Source organism: Buceros rhinoceros, unplaced genomic scaffold, assembly GCF_000710305.1.
Source record: "Buceros rhinoceros silvestris isolate BGI_N320 unplaced genomic scaffold, ASM71030v1 scaffold38918, whole genome shotgun sequence".
In the NCBI taxonomy this organism is placed as follows: Eukaryota; Metazoa; Chordata; class Aves; order Bucerotiformes; family Bucerotidae; genus Buceros; species Buceros rhinoceros.
The window spans coordinates 15,722-23,724 of NW_010426996.1; positions in this window are offsets into that span (position 1 = coordinate 15,722).

Sequence of the window (8,003 nt, forward strand, 5' to 3'; positions counted from 1 at the left end):
GAGGAGAGGAGAGGAGAGGAGATGTTGGGTTATCCCCAATGGGCATGCAATGGCTCCTGGAAGAGGGGGAATCTGCTGGGTTCCTCCTCATGAGCCCAAGAGCATCTCTGGCTGAAGGCGCTACCTTGGTTCCTCTCTCTTGGCCGCAGCAAGCGACAATGCTGAGTCTCCTTTCATGGGGCTGAGATGAGGCGGGAGGCCAGCATCAGGCCAGGCATGGGGCAGGGGCAGGGGGCCGGGAAATGAACCCGTTGTGCTCAGCCGTTAGGGCTCTGCCCTCAGGCATCTGCCCTCAGGGTGGATGTGGGAAACTCTCAGTCTTTACGAGAGACTGGAAATTCTGGTATAATTTTAACCGCGCCGTGGGTTGTGAGAAACCAAGGGGCTTTACAGGTCACCGTGCCGGGCAGTCAAAGTCACGGGGAGCAACTCCCCCAGGAGAAACACTGAGCCCCAGCTGAGCTGTGGCATGGAGAGGGGCAGGATCGGTGTGAGCCCTCCAGGACTGCTGTCAGCCATGCCCTGGAAACCCTTTTCTCTGGTTCTGCAGCCTTTCTGCCTGAGGGCTTTGTCCTCCGATGAAGTATGTAGCAGAGATAGCTCAGGGGAAACCGGTTTTCAAGGAGCTGATGGTTTGGGGTGGTTGGCAAAAGCACTGGAAGATGTGCTCCAGGGCGATTGGGAGTGGAGGAGACCATCTTCTCCACAACCCCCTTATCAGTCTGTCTTGGGTGAAGCTTCTTCTCACCCAGAACACGAGCCACAAAGCCAAGAGCTGTTGTTGCAGGAGAGTTTCGAGCAGCAGGCAGGTGTCTGTCTGCGCTGGCTTGCTGGTGCCCTTCTTAGCCTGGAAAACTGCCTTTCAATGGAGGCGTCTAACGCTGCAGGTTCACAGCCCTCGGTGTGAAAAGCAGGAGTGTGAAAACAAAACCCTGCCTTGGTTTTGCCTTGCTCAGAAATCATTTCATATTTCCAGTGGAACGACAACAGCAGTCAGAGCTGCTGGGGGAGAAGAGGTTGCTGTATCTGTCGCTGCTGTGCTTTTTCTGGTCCTCTCTCCTACCCTTGGCTCTCGAGTAGTTTAAACACTTTAAGCACAATAGTGGAAAACTGACGATTTCACCCTAATTTTTATGAAGCTGATCTAGTTGACAGCAGCCTGTTTGTAAAGTGAGAAATGATAGCAATGCTAGAAACGATGACTGCAGCCTAGGGAGCGTTTTTGCACAGCAGTATCAACCCCAAGAGCAGGACTGACGAAAGCCGTGCCTGTGCCTGAGGGTTTACTTGCTGAAGGCTGAATCATCTGGGGCCTCTCGTGCCGGGTATCGCCTTGCACCACCATAATTTCATTCATCTCCAGACAACCAGGAGTCATTCAGCGGGAGCTGATGCATCATGACCTGGTCCTTGAGACACCATGTGCCTTATCATCCCCGGAGGACAATCGGCGGAGGTAAGGCTGGAAACGAGCCCAGTGAATTCAACAACTCGCTCTCAACTCGCGTGGCCGTTGTTGAGGGATGCTGAGATCTCGCCAGAGAGGTGATCTGATGCTCAGGGCAGGGCCAGACGTTCAAATAGGAGGACAGGAATGATTAAGAACCCTTTTTTCTCTCTTTTATTGGCACTCTGTGAATGTCCCCGTCTGTCCTGAGCCATCAGCTGGGCACAACACGGTAACCCCGGAGTTCTGGGAATCGTGCCCATGGTGGCCCATGGACCCGCTGCTCTACCCTGACCCCAGTCAGCACTCTAGCACACCTTTATTTTTTCTTGAGATGAGAAGGATTTGCGAGTCGACCATATCTTTCCTATTCCCTTATTTTCTATAATTTTAGCCATTTTATTGTTTTTGGGGGGGCCAGAAGAGGAAGCTGGCAGAGTCAGCGCCGCTTTCAGCTGACCCCACTGCTCCGGTCAGCTTTCTCAGGGTGGGTTTGGGACAGACTCAATTCTCCCCCAAACCAGCATCTTTCCATCACACGCTTCAGCTTCCGAGGCTGCAGGGGCAACTGGCTCCAGAACAGCCCCGCTGCCTACAAAAGACAAGGGCTTAAGCTTTGAAAATCCACAAAGCCACAACAAAAAATCCCCAGCCCCTTCCCCCTGGCGCTGAGAGCTGTTCTCAGTTTTAAACGCTGGCAAAACCTGGAGTTTCGCCGAGACTAGCTGTGGAAATGCCTCCCCGTCCTGCAACCCCTGCCCTTTTTTGTGTGTGTGTGGCTATTTATTGTGTGATTTTGGTACAGTCTCCTCCTGTATCTTGACTCGAAGAGGGATTAAGACCAAATATCGAAGAGCAAATAGATAAAAAAAATTAAACAAACGTGCTCTGGTGCACGAAGCCTGTATGCGCAGAAAAGCAGAATTCACTAAATAAATGTTTATTCTGCTCCGCTGAACTCTGGTCCCGCTCCCTGAAGAGGCAAGGAGGACTTTTCCTGCTGGCATGAGCCACATCCCCGGGGTGAGATCCATTCCCTCCCATGACAAACCAAGCCTTGGGGCTGCTTTTGGCCTTTGGCCTCTGCTGGGAATTAACTAATCTGCCTCACGCTCTTGTCACCGAGATTTCAGCTCTTTGGTTTCAGCTCCCGGGGACACTGAGCCCGGGGGTGCCCCCGCTTTAAAGATCAGAATTTCCTCCTGAAAATTCTGACAGAAAAAGTGACTTAATGAGACCTGGTGGCTGACGGTGACGGGGTCGGTCCCGGGCTGGTGGCCCGGGGGTTCATTTACATCTTGCCGAGAGAGAAGTTGGGCGTGAGCCACCTTCCTGTCAGTGCCCTGCGAGACCTGACCCCATCCTCCTCATTTGCTTCATCTTTCTTCGGGCTGGCTGCGAGACCTCAGAGGGCAAAAAGCCCTGCGAGGTATCAAGCCTCTTTTTCTCATGGGTGGATTCACTGGTGTCTAGTAATGGGGCTGAGCATGCGCTTCGGCCTCTCCTTCATCCCCTTATTGTTATATTGGGTATTTCCAGGAGGTTTGCAGGAGTTAGACTGTTTTTGAGGCTGGAATCAGGTAGAGCCGAGGTGTGGAGGGAGATGCACAGATACCACCGTGTGCATCCCTTGCCTTGGGAAATGGAGCTGCAAACCCCCAGGGCTCGTTGGGCAGAGACCTCTCCTCGCTCTTTCCCCAGGCGGTTGCCCAGCCTGATGCTGGTGCTCACAGCTTGTACCTGTCCCACTGATGAGCCACTGTGAGCTTCAAGGGTCTCCCAGTGCCGCGGGTGGCGTGATGGCAAGGAAGCACCTGTGAGCCTTCTGCTCAGGAAGCCGACAGCATCCTGTGGCCCCGGTGTGCTGTTTTCCGCTGCTCGTGGGACCCCAAAAGGACCGCCATCTCCCTTGCTGAGCATTCATGCTGCCTAGAGATCTCCCTCCTCCTGGGAGGCTGGGCTGCCTGGTTTTGGGGCACCTCAAGCAGCAGCTTACCCTCTCCCTAGTGGTAGCCTCAAAAGAATTTAAGAGCAATTAAGTGTTTGATGGCCATTGCCAATGGTAAAGGCAACCCCGGGACCTCCAGGGGCTCCAGGGGCTCTGGGAAGGTCTCCAGGTGGTTGGATAAACCATCCTCACTCAGTTGGGTTGATGTAAAGCATCAGCCATGCGAAGCTGCACCTATCACAATGTCCTGCTCTGGGTCCCTTCTCTCAGGGGAGTTAAAGAAGGTCTGAGACAAGAAGACAGCCTGGGCATCAGGGCTGCATGGCTTTGGTTTGCTGCAAAACGGTGACTCTGCGTGTCCCCAGTTTGGAGGGAGTATTTTACTCGCTCTGCGCCATTGCACACAGTGAGGTCCCCTGCAAAATAATTGCCTTGTGCCCTGGAGCAGGCTGGTTGCTTGGTGCTGCTGGGATGAGGGCTGCTTTCTTGTCATCATGTCTCCCCTGCAAGGGCTGGATTGCTCAGAAGTGGCAAAAATGGAGCTGGAGGGGAAACGGAGTGTTTGCAGGCTCATCCACTCGTCTGCGAGTGTAGCACCCCTGGGAAGTGGGTGATGGAGAAGATGTTGGACAGGAAAGATGGGTATTGTCTCCAGGATAGACCCTCCCATCGGATACAGGCTAAGCATGGCCAGAGGATCTGTGGGTCCTTGCACATTTAATTCAGAATAAAAAATGAAGATAACTTTCTCCTCTGATTTCTCTTCAATTCTGCAATTTTCCAACTGTGCTCATCCCCGACAAAACTTAAGAAGTTTTGCCCAAATGTCGATCTTTGGGCCTGGAGGAAATCAAAGAGCTCTGAAGGAGGAGAGTTAATATTCCAGCGGGGATGCTGGTTGCTGGGAGCATGGATTCCCTTGGCCTGACCTCGAGATGCTGCAGGTAGTTGTGCCCCGTGTTTCTGCAGCCCCTACCTGCTGGGCAAGGGTGCAGGAGATGAGCTTGGGGCCAGCAGGACCCATCTATGTGCTTAATAGAGACAGGAGTTAAGGTAGGAGCTTCCCCTGCATCCCACACTTTGCTTATTCATAGAATCACAGAATCATCTGGTTGGAAGAGACCTTTAAGGTCATCGAGTCCAACTGCACCAGGCAAGCTGCGGGGCTGGGGAGGGGGTTTTTTTTGAGAACACCAGTGAATGAGAGGGATAGTTCCTTCTTGCTGCTGCTATTAATGCCATTGGAGTCCTCATCTTTACTTTTTTCCCACCGTTTTTTGGTTCGGGAGGTTGCAGGGAGGGATGACCCATTAAGCCTTTGGCTCCTGCCCTGTCCTTGTACCTGCACTGACAGAGCAGGGCATCGCCTTAAGGCCAAAGGGCATTTTACAAGGATAAACAATAAAGAGAGGAAGAAAAAAAGAGAGAGATAAATCCAGGCCTCAGGAGGGTTTGCAAAATAGCTGGAAATCTCACAAGGCCAAGCTGCATCTCATGAGATTTCTGATACTTCCCACTTCTGGCTGGGCCAGAAATACCGCAAGAACAACGCTGCGTCATCACTCTCAGCGCTGGCTTCGCTCTTCCCACACTCCTGGCAGGGATTATCCTCCCAAACATCCTCCAGGCTACGGATCCGCCGGCACTGGCTGCAGCTCCCAGAGCAGCATCTCTGAATGGTGCCCGGTGCAGATGGCGTCTGGCTCTTCCTATCAAGACCTGTGTGTTGAGAAGGAAGATATTTTTGGTCAAGAAATCAAATGACTCATCTGTGGATCTGAAGAACTATTTCAGGACAGAGCGTGTGCCTCCCCGGTGCCGTCCCATGCCGACGCTTGCAGCTGACTGCTCACTGGGGATCCTAAACCACCCCCGGTAGGTGGGTGCAGAAAGGATGCTGCACCCCCAGCCTCCTGGATCCCCCCGGATTGCCAAGCCCAGAGACTGCCAGCGGCCAGGGATGTTGTGCAATCCCACTGTACACGTTTCAGTTCGGTCCTTACCCTTTCCGCCCTCCGGCTGGGTTTGTTATACAGAGGAAGCTTGTTAGGAGCCTCGACAAACAGACAGGAAACCGAGTCTTTCACTGCGTGTACACATTGTCTGCCCAGGGCTAATTTGGAACAGAAAAAGGCCTAATTTATTTCTTTTATTTATAAATCATGAGACTTAGCCTTTGAGAACAAGGGCTTTTGAGCCCTGTTGGGCTGGGAAGTGTGGAGGAGAGGGCAGGGGGAAGAGCAGCCACTGAGGCATGGAGCAGCCGTACGAAAGCCCAGCTCTGACTTACACAGTGGGGTCATAGAATCATTATAGAACTGCAGAATGGTTTGGGTTGGAAGGGACATTAAAGATCATGTAGTTTAACCCTGATACTACGGGCAGGGACATCTGCCACTAGAGCAGGTTGCTCAGAGCCCCGTCCAACCTGGCCTTGGACACTGCCAGGGATGGGGCATCATAGCATGCTCAGATGCTGCGCGATAAGGCGAGGGGTGATGTCCATGGGGTAATGGCCAGCAGGGACAGTGCAAATGCTGGAGATCAGGCTGGGTGGCTCCAAGTGACAAGTCTTGGTATGAAGACTCCACCAAGGACCTTGCGGGCATCTCCTGGGTCAATGATGCTGAAGATGATGTCAGGCTGCAACTCATATTGCCTGATGGGGCTTGATATCCCAGGAGGCTCCATGTCCCCATGGAGGTTTGGGTGATGGGGGAGCAGTGTTGGTGAGGTCAGCTGGCCACCGCTCAGATCCATGCCTGGAGGCATCATGACTAGTCTTGGCCATCACCTTTGGAGAAGCCTCTTAGGTCCCTGGCAGCATCAGAAGCAGGGCAAGGGCTGCCTCTCATCCACCCCACAGACTCCCTGCCCCCACCAGCCCCCGGAGACTGTGGTGAAACCTTCAGAGAAATCAGAGACTCCTTTGGAGACATGTTTTTTTCTATTTTCCGTGTACCGGTGGGTATTTCCAGGGCAAGGTAGTGTGATGGAGGCAGGCAGATATTAGTCACCGCAACAGCCTTTAAAAAGTGAAAACATGAAGTCGAAAGCTACCAAACCTGCGGCAACTTCCCAAATCCCACCAGAAAAGCAGCAAAACTCACCTAAAAAGGCACAAAAAAAGTGAAAGTTCCAGCACTGCTTTTGGGGGGGGTTTGTTTTTTGTTTTTGTTGTTGTTGTTTTTGGAGAAACATCGTTCTTTATTCTGAGAAAGGGGAAGTGTTGGGTCCATCAGCTCTGAGGGGTTGTGCATCTCCCATGGGTTCCCCTCAGGACAGCAAAGATGGGGGGTGAGCCCCAGCACCCCGGGTTGCATCAGGGCTTGGGCAATGCAACAGCGATGCTGAGGTTTCTGTGGCAGCACTGGGAGGTGCAGGATGAGACACACGGGTGATACCAAAGAGGAGAAGCCTCCCCTTATCCTCACCCTCTGCCCTGTCAGGGCTTTGCATGGATAGGTTTGAGCACCCATGCACCCATCTCCTGCATAGTCACATCCCACTGGCGAGTTCGGTCTCAGCTGCACTCAAAAAGACGCACTGGCCATAGCGACTCTTTTCTTTATTTAACCCTCCCCAACCCCAGGATCGAGGAGCCACTTCCACATTTCCCCCCAGCCACAGCCAAAAGGCCCTGGAGCCGTTTCTCCTCCTCCTGTCTGGCCGGTCTCACTTGCAGATGCTCAAACCACACGCGACTTCACCCAGCCTGGCCCATCACAGATGGACACAGCTCAAAACACCCAAAAATACCTCCTGGCCGCAGGCGTCCTCTAAGGGTCTTGCAGCCAGAGCAGCTGGAACTGAGAGGATGGGCTAAAAATAGGGGCACGGTGCGAGTTTCAGAGGATCCCGCAACATAAGGTGAAACTTGGTTTGGGTTAACGGAAAGAGCTGAGCATGTCGAAAGGCTTATTTCAGCCTGGGGAAACTCAGCGGGAGAAATGGGGGATCCTGGTAGCTCCTGTGAGTGAAGTTAGTGGTGTGTCCCCATCACCTCCATGAATCGCCTGCGTTTGCTTTTTGGGGCTCACCATCCAAGCCACCTTCTTGGGGACCAGAGGTGCTAAACCTATCCTGTACCCACAAATCTTCTTATGGGGATGAAGACCTGGGGGTTTGGCCCCCTCGCCTTGTCCAGTGAGTCCAGGTTTTCATCCAGCCCAGCATCCCCTTGTAATTGCACACTCTCCTGATAGCACCCTTACAAACTGCCTGAGCCCCATCCTCCCCTGAGAGGATGCTCAAGCCCTCCAGCCTTTTATAAGGACAACAGGAGCAGGGGGAATCTCTCTCTGATGTTTCCAGCCATGAACCATGAGGCAGTGCCATGCCTGAAGCTGTGTGGCCCAACCGGGTCCCCTTGACCCACCACCGAGCCCAGGGGAGCCCATCGCCATCTTGTCTCCCCCTACCTTGCACAACGTGCCGGTCTTTCTCCTTCCTTGCGCTGGGTGAAATCAGAGCTGTTATTTCAAAGAGCAGCTTGTGATTTATCGCTGTAATCTCAACCACAAGTTGGGCTGGCAGTAGTGAGGGGAGCCGCGAGGAATAAGCGAAAGCTCAGCTATTAATTTCTGCATCCTCTATGCTCTTGAGGGT